The following is a 17,483-nucleotide window of genomic DNA, read 5'->3' as shown; positions in this document are numbered from 1 at the left end:
AGACTTTACTACTGCCTCGGTCAGCCTCTGCTGCACACAATTAAAACTGGGAAGATGGGAAGGGGGGGGGCTTGTTATCACAACGGTCAGCTTTCTTGCTTTCCTGGCAAAGGAAAAGAGCAACTAACAAGCTTATGCAGGTGCTTGTCCCGGATCCCTGCTGTCTCAGGAGAGGGGGAGGGGGCAAGCGGCGATGGGAGGGGAAGGGGGGGGGTGTCTTCTGCAGCATGCAGAACCAGTGGGATTTAGTAACAGTAGCATCACAAGCTCCCTGGTTTAGAAGAAGGCAAAGACAATGGCCATATTACACCCACACACCCCTCTGAAATAAAATGTGCTCCCTGTAGACTAGTATCTTACACCGAGGACAACTCCCCCACCCACCCCCACCCCGAGATAGCGGTTATTAATTCCTTGAAATGTCTTCAAGGAAACCCAAAGTCCAGTTGCCTTTGGGAAAAGCAACGTTGGGATCTGCCGATATGAATTCTCTATTTTCAAAATGACAATAGCGGTTTTGTGTACAGCTAACTTCAGCCTCGCTATCTCTAGCTAAGTGATATAAAGCATCCCCAAGAACTTGTAATCTCCATTGGGGTATTTAATTTTAACTTATTTTAATATTTCTATGTTATTATAATGATTGTATTGTGTTTTTATACCTCCTCCGTACAATGTGTAATTTTATAATATGTGTTTTATTTATTGTACGCCGCCCCGAGTCCCTTTGTGGAGAGGGAGCGGCTAACAAATTTAATTAATAAATAAATAAATAAATAAAGACAGTAGTTCTTGACTTACAACCGGTCACTTAGCGACTGTTCAAAGTTACGATAAAGTAAAGGTAAAGGTTCTGCTCACACACATGTGCTAGTCGTTCCGGATTCTAAGGGCCGGTGCTCATATCCATTTCAAAGCCAAAGAGCCAGCGCTGTCCGAAGACGTCTCCGGGGTCATGTGGCCGGCATGACTCAATGCCAAAGGTGCATGGCGAACTATTACCTTCCCACCAAAGGTGGTTCCTGTTTTTCTATTTGCATTTTCACATGCTTTCGAACTGCTAAGTTGGCAGAAGCTGGGACAAGTAACAAGAGCTCACTCTGTTACACGTTTATAACATTGCATAAATAACATTGCATAAATCTGAGCCTGGTAAGGCACAATAACACATTTTGTCCCCCTCCCCTCCTCCCCATCATCTGAAGTGGTTGAGTTTGGGTGGCTTCTTCCAGTGGTGGTATTCATTTTTTTTTTATTACCGGTTCAGTGGGCGTGGCTTGGTGGGAGTGGCAGGGGGAGGATACTGCAAAATCCCCATTCCCTCCCCACTCTGGGGCCAGCCAGAGGTGGCGTTTGCCAGTTCTCCGAACTACTCAAAATTTCCGCTACTGGTTCTCCAGAACCTGCTGAATTTCACCCCTGGCTTCTTTCCACCATCAAATTTGCATCGGTTATGTTTGTTTTTTTTTTTTTGTGCATAAATGAGTCTTGACTGTACATTGGTGTTTTTCAAATTTGGCCATTTTAAGATGGGTGAAATAAATGCATCTTAAACTTGCAAGTTTGCAATAAAGCACTCCTATATGTCCTATATAGCACAATGAGATACTACAACTCCAGGATTCGGGAGCCTGGTATAATAATAATAATAATAATAATTTGAATTTATTAGCCGCTCCCTTTCCAGGCAGGACTCGGGGCGGCGTACAATGGAGCATATAGAACATAAAACATGTGTACAAACACATAAACATACATATATACAAAGACACACATGCACGGAGGAGGTAACAAATTACAACATTTAGACAGTTAAAAATCACCATTAAAATACCCCAATTGTAAGAAACCCAATGTACAATTAAAATTTAAAATTTAAAAAGACAGTCAGGAGGAGTAAGAAAAATTACGGTTGAGCCAGGCCAGATAATTGAAAGAGGTGGGTCTTCAGCTGTACACGGAAGGAGCGGAGATCGGAAGTAATCCTGATGTCACAGGGGAGGTCGTTCCACAGGGCTGGGCCCATCACAGAGAAGGCTCTGCTCCTGGGTGTCGCCCCCCGACACTGTTTGGCGGACGGCACCCGAAGAAGTCCCTCTCTGTGTGAGCAGATTGGTCGTAGGGATGTGTGGGGCAGGATGCGATCCTGCATGTAACTAGGCCCTGTGCCATGAAGCGCTTTAAAGATCATAATCAAGACCTTGAAACGCACTCGGTAGACCACAGGAAGCCAGTGCAGCTCGCGCAGGAGAGGTGTTACAGGGGAGTATCTAGTCCTCCCCATAATCACCCGCGCGGCCGCGTTCTGGACCAACTGTAGTCTCCGAGTGCATCTCAAGGGAAGCCCCATGTAGAGAGCATTGCAGTAGTCCAGGCGAGACGTCACTAGCGCATGGGTGACTGTGCGTAGGGCATCCCGGTCCAATAAGGGGCGCAATTGGCGCATCAGGCGGACCTGATGGAACGCCCCCCTTGCCACGGCTGTTACATGGTCATCCATGGACAGCTGGGCATCTAGGAGGACGCCCAAATTGCGCACCTGTTCCATGGGGGCTAGTTGCACGCCCCCGATGGCCAGAGATGGAAGCACCTGGTTGAACCGGGAGGCCGGAAGCCACAGCCACTCCGTCTTGGAAGGGTTGAGTTTTAGTCGGTTGCCATCCATCCAGACCCGTACGGCCTCCAAACACCGGGACATCATTTCGACGGCCTCATTGGGGTGGTTCGGGGTGGAAATGTATAGCTGAGTATCATCAGCATACAGATGATATCCCACCCCAAAACCACGGATGATCTCGCCCAGCGGTTTCATGTATGTGTTGAACAGGAGAGGCGAGAGCACCGATCCCTGTGGCACTCCACATGTGAGTGGCCTCCGGGTCGATCTCTGCTCCCCTGCCAACACACGTTGCGTCCGGTCAGAGAGGTAGGAGCCAAACCACCGTAAAACGGTGCCCCTGACTCCCAGCCCCTCTAGCCGGTGCAACAGGATACCATGGTCGATGGTATCGAACGCCGCCGAGAGATCTAATAGGACCAGGATAGAGGAACAACCCCTATCTCTGGCCCTCCAGAGATCATCAACCAATGCGACCAAGGCCGTCTCCGTCCTGTACCCAGGTTGGAAGCCGGACTGGCGCGGGTCTAGATAATCATTTTCCTCCAGGTGACGTGGGAACTGCTGTGCCACCACACTCTCTACAACCTTCGCTAAAAAAGGAAGGTTGGAGACTGGACGATAATTGACTAGGTCCGTTGGGTCCAGGGAAGGCTTCTTGAGCAGGGGCCTCACCACCGCCTCTTTCAAGCACTTTTTCAACCCTATAAATGTTATTAAAAAGCATAATCTTTCATCGGCTACAGCCTCATCCTATCCAATGCAAGTATAGATATTTTTCCCTAAAAAAAAGTTTGACAGTCAAAATCTGCAAAATTGCTGCTATCCAGTTTAGATTTGGAATATAGAATCAAAGGGTTGGAACGGACCTCAGAAATCTTCTACACCTGTGATGGTGAACCTATGGCACAGGTGGGATGCAGAGCCCTCTCTGCAGGCATGCGAGCTGTTGCCCCAGCTCAGCTACATCGCACATGGGTGTGTGCCTCCCACTGGCCAGCTGGTTTTCAAGTCTCTGCCACGCATGTGTGGGGGGTGGGGGGCATGTGGGAGATGAGCATGCATGCACGGGGGTGGGGAGCATGTGGGGGGTCATGCATGCATGCAGGGGGGTGCACATGCATGTAGGGGGTCACGTGCGCATGTGTGGGTAGAGCACAGGGGGGGTCACGCATGCATTGTATTATGCGTGCGCATGTGCGCACATTTTTAATATGCAGCAGTGAAATGGCCATCACTGTTCTACATCAACCCCCTGCTCAAGTATTAGAGACCCGTCATTCCACTGGTTAATTGTTCTCACTGTCATGAATTATTTCAGTTCTAGGTTGGATCTCTTCTTTGATACATTTCCACCAATTACTCCGCCTATTCTTTATTTGTGAATTTGGTTCTTCTTGCCTAAGTGCAGGATCTTACTTTTCTCACCACTGAATTGCATTTTGTTAGATACGGCCCTGGGTTCAAGTCTCTCAAGATCCTTTTAAACCTTGAGCCCATTTTCCAAAGTGTTCACTATTCCCCCCCCCCCCGCCACTTGTTGTTGTCTGCAAATTTGATGAGTTCCTCTTACATTGTTGTTGTTAGTTGTGAAGTTGTGTCCGACCCATTGTGGCCCCATGGACAATGTTCCTCCAGGCTTTCCTGTCCTTTACCATCCCCTGGAATCCATTGAAGCTCACATCTACTGCTTCAGTGACTCCATCCAGCCACCTCCTTCTCTGTCGTCCCCTTCTTCTTTTGCCTTCCATCTTTCCCAGCATGAGGCTCTTCTCCATAGAGTCCTTCCTTCTCATCTGGTGGCCAAAGTCTTTGAGTTTGCTCTTCAGGATCTGGCCTTCTAAAGAGCAGTCAGGGTTTAATTTCCTCTAAGACTTACCGGTTGGATCACCTTGCAGTCCAAGGGACTCACAGGAGTCTTCTCCAGCACCACAGTTCAAAGGCCTCCATTCTTTGGTGCTCAGCCTTCCTTATGGCCCAACTTTTATAGCCATCCATTGCAACTGGGAAAACAGTAGCCTTGACTACACACACTTTTGTTGGCAGGGTGATATCTCTGCTTTTTAGTATGCTCTCTAGATTTGCCATAGCTTTCCTCCCCAGGAGCAAACCTCTTTTAGTTTTTTGGCTGCCATCTTCTTCTATCCCCTCATCCAAGTGTTAACCAAACCTGTCTCTTCATAGCTTCCTGAGATCTTAGAGCAGTGGTTCTCAACCTTCCCAATGCCGCGACCCTTTAATACAGTTCCTCTTGTTGTGGTGACCCCCAACCATAAAATCGGTGTCTCAGTTCCTAAGACCATCGAGAATATGTATTTTCCGATGGTCTTAGGCGACCCCTGTGAAACGGTCATTGAACCCCAAAAGGGCTCCCCACTCACAGGTTGGGAACCACTGCTCTATTAGATCTTTATTCCTCTATTAGATTCTATCCCTTTATAATATCTTGATCCTATTCCTCTATTAGATTTTATCCCTCTAATAGATCTTGAGTCAATCCCTCTATTAGATTCTATCATCTATCCCTCTATTAGATTCTATCGTCTATTCCTCTATTAGATTTTGTCTCTTTATTAGATCTTAATTCTATCCCTCTATTAGATCTTGATTCTATTCCCCTATTAGAGTCTATCTATCCCTCTATTAGATTTTATCCCTCTATTAGATCTTGATTCTATCCCTCTATTATATTCTATCGTCTATTCCTCTATTAGATTTTGTCTCTTTATTAGATCTTAATTCTATCGCTCTATTAGATCTTGATTCTATTCCCCTATTAGAGTCTATCTATCCCTCTATTAGATTCTATCCCTTTATTATATCTTGATTCTATTCCTCTATTAGATTCTATCCCTCTATTAGATCTTGAGTCAATCTCTCTAAGATCTAAGGAAGCTATGAAGAGACAGGTTTGGTTAACACTTGGATGGGGGACCAAGTCCCAAAAGATATCCCAAGAGAGGGCAAGAGCAAAACTCTTCCACATCATTGCCCAGAAACTAGAAGGAATCGTCCATACAGCTCAATTCTTAAGATGCAGATCTGAAACTCCAACATGTCCTGCCAAAGCAACCTCTCCCTGATTTTACTTAAACTCGATTTACTTTAAACATCCCACAACGATGGAGCCAAAGCCAGAGAGGGTGCTACTTATTGTATCGTGGGAGAACGAGGTGAAAGCCGTGGATTTAAACCCAAATAGGAGCAAAATAATAGGCATAATTGTATCTTTTTAAAACGGTGGGCAACGTGAAGGTACTTCTACAAGGCAGGGGCAGGTTTGAGTGTTGTTGAGTGTTGAATATGACTGGAAATCATTAAATGTGTGGACAGGGTAGAGAAAGCTTTGGGATGGCCTTTGCATCACTAATCATCCACACAAGGAAAGAAGCAGAGATTCTGCTTACATATTTCAATTGACAAGAAGCTGCTTATGGACAGAAGAGCATTATCAAAAGTAAACTGCCCACTTCTTGGTAAGACAGAACGATGTGGGATAGACAGGACTACTACCTGATGGATTCGCAACTGGCTGATTGGCTGCACTCAGTGGGCAATCCTTAACGGGACTACATCCACAGGGAGGGAAGCATGCAGTAGGATACTTTGCATCACGAATCCTCCACGTAAGCCAAGAAGCCAAGACTCTTTCCTTGGAGAAGGTAGTTTTAATCTCCAGGCCTTTGATCGTTTTAAGCACAGTCTCATGGTCCAAGAACAGACAATTAGAATCAAAATTGGCGCACAGACATTGTTGTGCCAAGGGGCTCCTGACCGCAAGCTCCAACCTGCTTCTTGAGTAGGCATTGTGAGTCCAGGAGAACTTGCAAAGTGTGGACGGGGTTTATCTGGAGCAGTGTCCCTTCATCCCATACCAAAAATGGTAATGTCCCAGAATCAAGAGGAGCTCAAAACCCCGTCACCCAATCTTGTCAGGATTCATTCAAATCCGTTGTTCTCCATCTGGGTCCCCAGTCTCCAGCTTAATTCCCATCCACAGCATTGCTTAATTCACCAGGGTCACAGTAGTCCTTGACTTACAACCACAATTAAGCAGGGGCAAATCAACTTACCTTCGTGACCGGTTCGCAAATGTGAGCGCACGCTTTGGGTTGGACTAGAAGACCTCCAAGGTCCCTTTTCAAGTCTGTTATTCTGTATTATGTTTTGCAAGCTGTTGGTGCAGAAGAATTGTGGCCTGCTATTTTTCCTTGAGTCTAAATCCACCTTTTTCTTTAAAAACTAGCATGTCCCTAACTCTGATTTTAATCGCCCTTAACTGTGCTTGCTTTAAAATGAATTTTCCCTGTTATTCTGATGTGGTCAAGCAACATACTGGTGTAGGTGATTTGGGGGGGGAGGTTTGAACCAACTCTGCAGGGGAGAAAGATACCACGAAGATCTCTGGCATCAACTAGAGAAACTGATTTTAAACACAGGCCTTCAGTTCTCTTCTTACTTGGGACTGACAGATAAAATTAAGTCAGAAGACAAAAGGAAACCTCGCTAATCAGTCATGATATGTACACGAGTTCAATCAAGAGGTTTTGTGATCTCAATTTCATCTTGGTTTTTGTTAATCAAGACTGGTGGTTAAAAGTGCTTCAAATGAACAATGATGTCTCACAATCACAGTCGCACAGAAGTCCCAACTTGCTTGGGCTGGTGTGGAAGTATGTATGCGTCTGTTAAGGAATACTTCCTGAATTTTGGAAAAACAACATAGCTGCTGAATTTTAACTGAAAGCTTTTGCTGGAAGAAATTTTCCATCTAGGTTCAGTTCCAAGTGGGGAGAAAGACACCAGAAACAATGGTGATCTAATCCCTCTATTAGATCTTGATCCTATTCCTCTATTAGATTCTATCCCTTTATTAGATCTTTATTCCTGTATTAGATTATATCCCTTTATTATATGTTGATCCTATTCCTCTATTAGATTCTATCCCTCCATTAGATCTTGAGTCTATAGGGATAGAATCTAATAGAGGAATAGACTCAAGATCTAATAGAGGGATAGAGTCTAATAGAGGAATAGGATCAAGATATAATAAAGGGATATAATCTAATAGAGGAATAAAGATCTAATAAAAGGATAAAATCTAATAGAGGAATAAAGATCTAATAGAGCAGTGGTTCTCAACCTGTGAGTCGGGACCCCTTTGGGGGTCGAAGGACCCTTTCACAGGGGTCGCCTAAGACCATCGGAAAACACATATTTTCGATGGTCTTAGGAACCAAGACACCAATTTTATGGTTGTGGGTCACCACAACATGAGGAACTGTATTAAAGGGTCGTGGTATTGGGAAGGTTGAGAACCACTGCTCTATTAGATCTTGGGTCTATTCCTCTATTAAATTCTATCCCTCTATTAGATCTTGAGTCTATTCCTCTATTAAATTCTATCCCTCTATTACAGTGGTTCCCAACCTTCCCAATGCCGCGACCCTTTAATACAGTTCTAAAATAGAGGGATAGAATTTAATAGAGGGATAAAATTTAATAGAGGAATAGAGTCAAGATCTGATAAAGGGATAGAATCTAATAGAGGAATAAAGATCTAAAATAGAGAGAAAGAATTTAATAGAGGGATAGAATTTAATAGAGGGATAGACTCAAGATCTAATAAAGGGATAGAATCTAATAGAGGAATAGGATCAAGATCTAATAGAGGGATTAGTTCACCATTGTTTCTGGCGTCTTTCTCCCCACTTGGAACTGAACCCAGATGGAAAATTTCTTCCAGCAAAAGCTTTCAGTTAAAATTCAGCAGCTACGTTGTTTTTCCAAAATTCAGGAAGTATTCCTTAACAGACGCATACATACTGCCACACCAACCCAAGCAAGTTGGGGACTTCTGTGCGACTGTGATTGTGAGACATCATTGTTCATTTGAAGCACTTTTAACCACCAGTCTTGATTAACAAAAACCAAGATGAAATGGAGATCACAAAACCTCTTGATTGAACTCGTGTACATATCATGACTGATTAGCGAGGTTTCCTTTTTTCTTCTGACTTAATTTTATCCGTCATTCTAAGTAAGAGGAGAACTGAAGGCCTGTGTTTAAAATCAGTTTTTCTAGTTGATGCCAGAGACATTCATGGTATCTTTCTCCCCTGCAGAGTTGGTGCAACCCCCCCCCCCAAATCACCTACACCAGTATGTTGTTTGACCACATCAGAATAACAGGGAAAATTCATTTCTGCATCTTAAGAATTGAGCTGTAATGGACTATTCCTTCTAGTTTCTGGGCAATGATGTGGAAGAGTTTTGCTCTTGCCCTCTCTTGGGATATATTTTGGGACTTGGTCCCCCATCCAAGTGTTAACCAAACCTGTCTCTTCATAGCTTCCTGAGATCTTAGAGGTATTGACTCAAGATCTATTAGAGGGATAGAATCTAATAGAGGAATAGAATCAAGATATAATAAAGGGATAGAATCTAATAGAGGGATAGATAGACTCTAATAGGGGAATAGAATCAAGATCTAATAGAGGGATAGAATTAAGATCTAATAAAGAGACAAAATCTAATAGAGGAATAGACGCTAGAATCTAATAGAGGGATAGAATCAAGATCTAATAGAGGGATAAAATCTAATAGAGGGATAGATAGACTCTAATAGGGGAATAGAATCAAGATCTAATAAAGAGACACAATCTAATAGAGGAATAGACGATAGAATCTAATAGAGGGATAGAATCTAATAGAGGGATAGACAATAGAATCTAATAGAGGGATAGAATCAAGATCTAATAGAGGGATAAAATCTAATAGAGGGATAGAATCAAGATCTAATAGAGGGATGAAGAACGGTTGCCGAAACAGAGCATGGCTAGTCAAGAGGGAAAAAAGGACTAGGTGGGACATGAGAACAGTGTTCCAATATCTCAGGGCCTGCCACAAAGAAGAGGGGGTCAAATTATTCTCCAAAGTACTGGAAGGCGGGACAAGAAACAATGGATGGAAACTAATCAAGGAAAAAAGCAACCTACACCTAAGAAGGAATGTTCGAACAGGACATTTAACCAATGGAATGGTTTCCCTCCAAAAGTTGTGAATGTTCCAAAAGTGGAGGTTTTTAAGAAGAGACTGGACAACCATTTGTATGAAATGGTACAGGGTTTCCTGCTTAAGCAGGGGGGTGGACTAGAAGACCTTTGGGGGTCCCTTCCAACTCTATTATTCTGTATTCATTGCAAAATGTTTTATGACAAGGCTGTGACTCTGGTATAGCCTCTAACCTATATTGGAATAGCAGTGTTCCAATAGTTGAGGGGCTGCACAAAGGAGAGGGGGTCCACCTATTTTCCAAAGCACCAGAGGGCAGGACAAGGAACAATGGATGGAAACTAATCAAGGAGAGAAGCAACCTGGAATTAAGGTTCTCACTTCCCAACAAGTGAGAACAATTAACCAGTGGAACAGAAGTTGCCTTCAGAAATCATGGGTAGCTTTTCATCACTGGGGGTTTTTTATGAAGAGACTGGACCGCCAGCTATCTGAGACGGTATTAGGATCTCCTGCTTGAGCAGGGGATTGGACTAGAAGACCTCTAAGGTCCCTTCCAGCTCTGTTCTGGATTGATTGATTGATTGCTCACATTACTCACCCTCTGGTTACCTCTTCAATGAACTATTTTTTTGCTGGATCTTGCCTGAAATCTGGCACGAATGAGTTTCCTGGGTGCCAACTTGGCCCTTGGCTCTGCTTGCCCCTTGGAATGCCGGCTTTGTCTCTGCCTTCCAAAACAGCCTCTGTTTCCGAAGGTTGATTGTTTAGCCTGCTGTTGTTGTTTTTTTACATGCAGGAAGGAAAAGCACAGCCGATCTTCCCCTTTCTTGCAACAAAGTCTAATTAGGGAGAGAAGGCAGATGACTGGATTGGCAGAAGGGGAGGGGAAGGACCATTCATACATTTCTTCCCCTTGTCGTGAATGGTCCTGTCTCAAAACGGGGACCTTCTTGAGGCAGGAAAAGGGAGGGCAGCTTTTCTGCCAAAGGGGACATCATCACCTCATTTCGGTCCCCCATTAAGACAGTTGGGTTCAGCCCCTTCAGGCCAATTAGCTTGTGGCCTGAGATGACTTGGAAACCTTCTGGCCTCATTGGGGGTGGGGGGGCTTGGAAGAATGACCCAATCCTTTCCTCCGGGGCTGCTTCTCTGAAAAGGCTCGAGGGAAACACTGGGACCCACACTGGTGGGTGGGTGAGAGAGAAAGGAAGCAATTAGGAGAGAGAACGGGTTTCCTGTGCGTGAAGGATGGGCTACGCCTGCTTGAAAGAGAGCCCTGGGGATCGTGCACCATATAATACACCACAAAACTGTAGACTAGTAGACCCAGTCTTCCAGTCATTCCTAGAATATCAAGGAATTCTCCTCCTTACTACGGTTATTGCCATTCATGGAATAGAATGTGCTGGAAGGGACTTTAGAGGTCTTCTAGTCCAGCCCCCTGCTCAAGCAGGAGAACCTATATCATTTCAGATGAGTGACTGGCCAGACTCTTCTTAAACACATCCAGCATGGTTTTAAAACTGATGTTGGCCTTCAAATGGAATGGAATGGAATGGAATGGAATGGAATGGAATGGAATGGAATGGAATAGAATAGAATAGAATAGAATAGAATAGAATAGAATAGATATGGGCTGGAAGGGACCTTGAAGGTCCTGTAGTCCAGCCCCCTGCTCAAGCAGGAGAACCTATACCATTTCAACAAGTGACTGTCCAGTCTCTTCTTAAAAACATCCAGTGATGGGGTGCTCATGATTTCTGGAGGCAAGCTGTTCCACTGGTTAATTGTCCTCACTGTTAAGTTTCTCCTTAATTCCAGGTTGCCTCTCTCTTGGATTAGTTTCCATCCATTGTTTCTTGTCTTGCCTTCTGGTGCTTTGGAGAATAATTTGACCCTCAAATACTGGAACATTGCTCTCATGTCAACTCTTCTTTTCTTTAGACTAGCCAAACCCATTTCCTGCAACCGTTCTTCATCTCTTTTAGTCTCCAGGCCTTTCATCATCTTAGTTGCTCTTCTCTGAACTTTTCCCAAAGTCTCAACATCTTTTTTGTACTGTAGTAGGGTGATAAAGCATATTTCATTTGATAAAGTAGAAAACAGACGGTCCTCAACTTACAACTACCCAAACTTTATGTTTCTACGTGAGACCTTTGTTAAGTGAGCTTTGTCTCATTTTACGATCTTTCTTGACACCACTGTTAAACGAAAGATGGCAGTTGATAAGTTAGTAAGTTGGTTGTTAAGTGAGTCTGGCTTCCCCAATGACGTTGTTTGTTGGAAGGTCGCAAAAGGGGTTAATGTGATCTTGTTGGGACACAGCAACGGTCATAAGTATGAACCAATTGCCAAGCATCACATAAACAGGAGGATGATCCAATGGACATAAAGGTGAAAAAAACATTCATGAGTCACATGGTTCAATGCCGTTGTAAATTTGAACGGTCACTAAGGGAACTGTTGTAAGTCAAGGACTGCCAGTACCATCCTGGCAGGAAGGTGGACTTCAGCAGTCTTGCCCCAGCGGCCTTGGCCCAGCCTTCAGCGGTCTTGCCCTGTTGTGTCCCGGTAGTGGGCAGCGTAGCTGCCAGCAGATTCAGACAGTGAAGGGGTTGGGGAGGAAGATGGGCCAGTCCTGGAGTCTGGGGAAGGCTCTGATGAGGGCTCTGTGTCGGAGGCAGAGAGGGGGGCCACGGCCGTATGCCAGTTAGCAGCTACCTTCGGAGTCGGAGATCAGTGGAGCAGAAGAACAGCTGGAGCCTGTTCCCAGTGTGCGCATACACAGAGCTGCAAGACAAAGGGAACAACTAAAGAACATGGGTGGACTTGGGAGTAAGGCCACAGGTGGACGATGAATGGCCCCTCCCAGAGGAAATAAAAGAGGAGCGGAAGGGGAGGGGAGTTTGCAGGAGACAATTAGTTCACTTAATTGTGACTCTCCGAGACTCCTTGCCAAGTTTTGCAGATATCGGCCTGGCAGCTTTCCAAGCCAGATAAGGTCTGTGACTGTAAATCCTCCCTTGAAAGACTTTGCTGGATGTGAATGAGCAGAATTCACAGTCAATTAATAAAAGAGGTTTTTGTCGGGACAAGGAGTTTGCTTCAGGCTCTCGGGAAGCCTCGGTCAAAACAGCTGCTAAGGGACAGCACCATTTTGGGCCATGTAGTGCAATCTGGAGAAGGCCTATTTTAGCTTCATTGGAGCATTCCAGAAAGTGATTTCCTGGGTCCACAAAGGCTGTCTTGTTTCCTCAGACCCCCTCCCTGTCTGTATCTTGCAATTGATATGCTGATTATGGGGAGTTCTCTGTTTCCAGAGGGAGGGAGAAGCAGGATAAAACTGCCCACATCTCTTGCCCACCCTCTTTTCAAATGGATACCACTCCCCAGCCTGGTTTACATTTTTGATGCAAAAAAGGTTCTGTCCCCATTAATCTTGAGTTCTGCCTTTGGAAAACGTGCTGCTTCTAGACGGAGAACGTAACCCTCGGTGTTAGATATTAACATATATCGCGGCAAGTCTCCTCTCTGGTCCGCCACTACGGCGGGAAACAGGTATCGCTCTGATTGGTCGAGAGGCGTACCTGATCCCTATAAAAGGGGAACCCTCAGACCACAGAGCAAGCTGGATCACTACTACTACTAATAAAGAGCTGTTAAGTCACTACGTGTCCGGAGTCTGTTCTCTCGTTGCCCGAATCTAACATTGGCGACGAAGGTGGGATCGAGAGACAGATAGGACGAAGCTACCTCCAGAATCCCAGGATTCGATCCAGCCCAGGAATTCGGCAGAAATTCCGGCAGCCATCTCAGGACAGCGCAGCGCGGCAAATTCAACACAGAGAAGATGGCAATGCACACTCCTCCCGCTCCATTCGACCCGATGAACGACCAATGGGAGACTTACATGATTCGTTTCGAGTGCTTTCTCTAAGCAAACGAATACACGGGGATAACCGACTCCCGAAAGAAGAACATTTTCCTCAGCTACTGTGGGCGAGAGGTTTTCAACACGGCCAGAGACCTCTCCGAACCTACCCCGATACAAGCGGTATCATGGACGGCGCTACAACAGACTCTGCAAACGCATTACGCGCCAAAACCTTCCCGCCACGTTTGCCGCCAGGAATTCAACACGTGGAACCAGAAGGCGGGAGAATCAATCAACCAATATGTTGCAGCACTACGAAAAGCAGCGACTCACTGCGAGTTCAGGGATCTGGACAAGCAAATCCTGGCAAGACTTGTTTGTGGGTTAAAGGACATTTCGCTACAAAAAAGGCTGTTGGCCAACCCAAATTTAACCCTACAAATAGCGCTGAATGAAGCAAGGGCGTCTGAATCAGCGGAAAGATCATCGGAAACCATACAACGCGGGTTCAACACGAGCCAGCCAGCACCCAGACACGCCAGAGTCCACTACGAGGACACCAATCCAGACTTCGAGGATCCCGAGTTTGAGGAAAGTCACCTGATGCGGAGCAGTCACATGAGGCCTGGGGGGAGACCCAGATTCCGTTTGCCACCCTGCGCAAGCTGCGGAGGGAACCACCCCCGGTCTACCTGTCGGTTCAGGAACGTTGTTTGTTCGCACTGCGACAAACTTGGGCACATCGCACGAGTGTGTCGGAGCAAAGTCCCTGCCTCCTCACAGCAGCCTCCAATCCAGCCAACAGAAGTCCAATCCAGGGACTTGGCGAAATCAAAAAGGGCGCCCAGAGAGAAACACACGAGAGTTTACGCAGAGAGACAATTCCCAAAGAGCTGAAAGGGCGTATTCCCAGAGAGATTACACACAAAGAGCTGAGAGAGCGTTCTACCAGGACGCTCAACGAGAGTATTGCCAGGATACCGATGCAGAGATAGAGTTGACCCAGAGAGAGGAATTGCGAACCTATCTCACCACAATAAGTCAGGTCCGCACCAAGCGGCCTAAAAAGCTGAAAGTCACAGTCCTCTTGGAGGGCTCTCCTTGCGAGCTGGAAGTTGACACAGGATCGTCCCTGACGATCATTTCATGGGCCTCCATGAAAAAGGCTATCCCTAGTCTCAAAAAGAGCCAACTACGTGCACCAGACATCCTGCTACGAGACTACCAGGGGAACCGAGTCCCCATCGCGGGCCAAGGCACGTTCCACATTCGTTTCAAGGACATCGTAGCCCAGCTGCCCGTGACCATCGCCAGCGCGCCGTTACAGAACCTTCTAGGACTAGATTGGTTTGAAGCCCTGGGGTTAGAAGTCACCGGGATCAACGCCGTGGAGAACAGCAGCCGCTGAACAGATTTTTAAGGAGTTCGAGGATGTGTTCAGCCCCGGTCTTGGTAAGTATGTGGGTAAACCTATCTCATTCAATTTAGACCCAAAAGTGGCGCCAATCCGACTTAAACCGAGACGAGTGCCTTTTGCACTCCGCCCAAAAATTGATAAAGAGATCGATAAATTAGTAGAGCAAGGAATCCTTGAGCCGGTGGATCACGCGCGCTGGGAAACTCCCATTGTGACCCCAGTTAAACCAGACGGGTCAGTCCGCATCTGCGCGGACTATAAATGCACAATTAATGTCGCGCTACAACAAAGCGCATATCCTGTGCCAGTAGTACAACACTTATTGCACTCGTTGGGGCCAGGAAAGATATTTGCTAAACTAGACATGGCACAAGCTTACCAGCAATTGCCCGTGGATAGCGCCACAGCGGAGGCCCAAACTATAGTGACGCACAGAGGAGCATTCAAATGCAACCGGCTACAATTCGGTGTGAGTATTGCCCCAGGTCTGTTCCAGAGCGTCATGGAACGGCTTTTGCAAGGGATACCGGGAGTCGTCCCCTATTTCGACGACATCTTGGTGTCCACTGCAAACGAGGAGCAACTATTAAAAAGAGTCAGAACTGTTTTGGCCAGAATCAGAGAGAAGGGTCTCCGCCTCAAAAAAGAGAAATGCCAAATTAACGTGCCTAGTGTAGAATTCCTGGGATATAGAATCGATGGTCAGGGAATACACCCCACTTCAAAGAAAATTAAGGCGATCCAGGACGCCCCCACACCACGAAATCAGACCGAGTTGCAGGCCTTCCTCGGACTACTTAACTTCTACAGCGTTTTTCTGAGACAGAAGGCGACCGTTGCTGAGCCATTACATCGACTACTCCAAAAGAACGCAACATGGAGGTGGGGACGATCCGAAGCAGCAGCCTTTGCCGCAGTCAAGCGCCTGCTCACCACCGACTCGCTGCTAGTGCAATACAGCCAGACGCTACCACTGGTATTGACCTGCAATGCATCCCCATTCGGCGTCGGCGCAGTCCTCAGCCACAGGATGCCAAACGGGAACGAAGCACCCATCGCCTTCTACTCCAGGACTCTTTCGTCGGCCGAGAGGAATTACAGCCAGATGGACAGGGAAGCGTTAGCTGCTGTGGCTGGAGTTAAACGTTTCCACGAATACCTCTATGGCCGCAATTTCGAACTAATTACAGATCATAAACCACTGTTGGGACTTTTGGTGGGAAACCGCCCCACACCAGTCTCCCTTTCTCCACGCATGACCAGGTGGACTGTTTTCCTGGCTGCGTACTCATACAAGCTGATACATCGACCGGGCTCCACTCTAGGACATGCAGACGCACTCAGCCGTTGCCCACTCCCGGATCTTTTGCCAGACCCCACTCCCGAGGTACCGGTTCTGTTAATTGACTGTTTGGACTCAGGACCGGTTTCTTCCTGCGACATTGCCAGATTCTCTTCTAGGGACAATGTAATAAAGCAAGTTCAAACCTGGGTTTGGAGGGGGTGGCCGAAGGGAAACGTGGGCCCAGAATTCAAACTGTTTTGGGCAAAACGGGATGAACTTTCAGTGTTACAAGGTTGTTTATTGTGGGGGGATCGAGTTGTTATTCCTTATGCGTTACGAAGAAATGTGTTAGAAGCGTTACATGTTGGGCATCCGGGGATCGTTAGAATGAAGGCGTTAGCAAGAAGTTACGTTTGGTAGCCAAACATGGACAAAGAGATAGAGGAATGGGTGGCCACTTGTGATCCGTGCCAAGAATCTAGACCAGCACCCCCTGAAGCACCCGCCACAGAATGGGAGAAGCCTAAAGCACCCTGGTCGCGAATACACATCGATTTCGCAGGGCCAGTCCAAGGTCAGACCTTTCTTATAGTTGTGGATGCATACTCCAAATGGCTAGAAGTAGTCCTAATGACTTCAACCACGGCAGAGGCAGTCATTAAGGTACTACGGCGACTTTTCGCCACTCATGGCTTGCCCGACCTCCTGGTCTCCGATAACGGGCCCCAGTTTACGGCCATGCAATTTGAAACGTACTTAGCAGGTCAGGGAATTCGGCATGCCCTCGTCGCGCCATTCCATCCGGCATCGAACAGACAGGCGGAGAGAATGGTGCGGTCTGCAAAAGAGGCCCTCGCTAGGATGGGTCCAGGTGATTGGCAAACACGCATTGATCATTACCTCTTAATTCAGCATATTACCCCCAGCGCAACGACGGGTAGGAGCCCCGCTGAACTACTCATGGGCCCGCCGTCTACGGTCTCACCTGGACCGTCTTCACCCAAATTACTCTGCCACATCGCCCCCAGACTCTACAAGCAAAATTCGGAATTTTAGCATAGGGGATTCAGTATACGCCCACAACTATGCAGGGGGAACATTGTGGATGCCGGCAAAGGTAATTGGCATCACGGGTCCACGTTCATATTTGCTGGAGCTAGAAGATGGACGGAATTGGAAAAGGCACATCGATCAACTACGGGGTCGTCTGGCACACTCAGACCTACGAGCCGAGAACGAAAACTATCTGCCAGCACAAAGTCAGCCATCCGAG

At 46.5% G+C, this 17,483-nt stretch overlaps 1 protein-coding gene across 1 annotated transcript in view; it reads left to right on the top strand.

Annotated features, from left to right (window-relative positions):
• HS3ST6 (heparan sulfate-glucosamine 3-sulfotransferase 6) overlaps positions 1 to 17,483 on the top strand; it is an 84,123-nt gene that overhangs the window by 53,194 nt on the left and 13,446 nt on the right. The gene's annotated exons all lie outside the window — the stretch shown is intronic.

This window comes from Natrix helvetica (assembly GCF_964273705.1).
Source record: "Natrix helvetica genome assembly, chromosome: 13".
In the NCBI taxonomy this organism is placed as follows: Eukaryota; Metazoa; Chordata; class Lepidosauria; order Squamata; family Natricidae; genus Natrix; species Natrix helvetica.
Note: the sequence above shows the minus strand (reverse complement) of the source record. Positions and strands in the feature narration are given on the sequence as shown.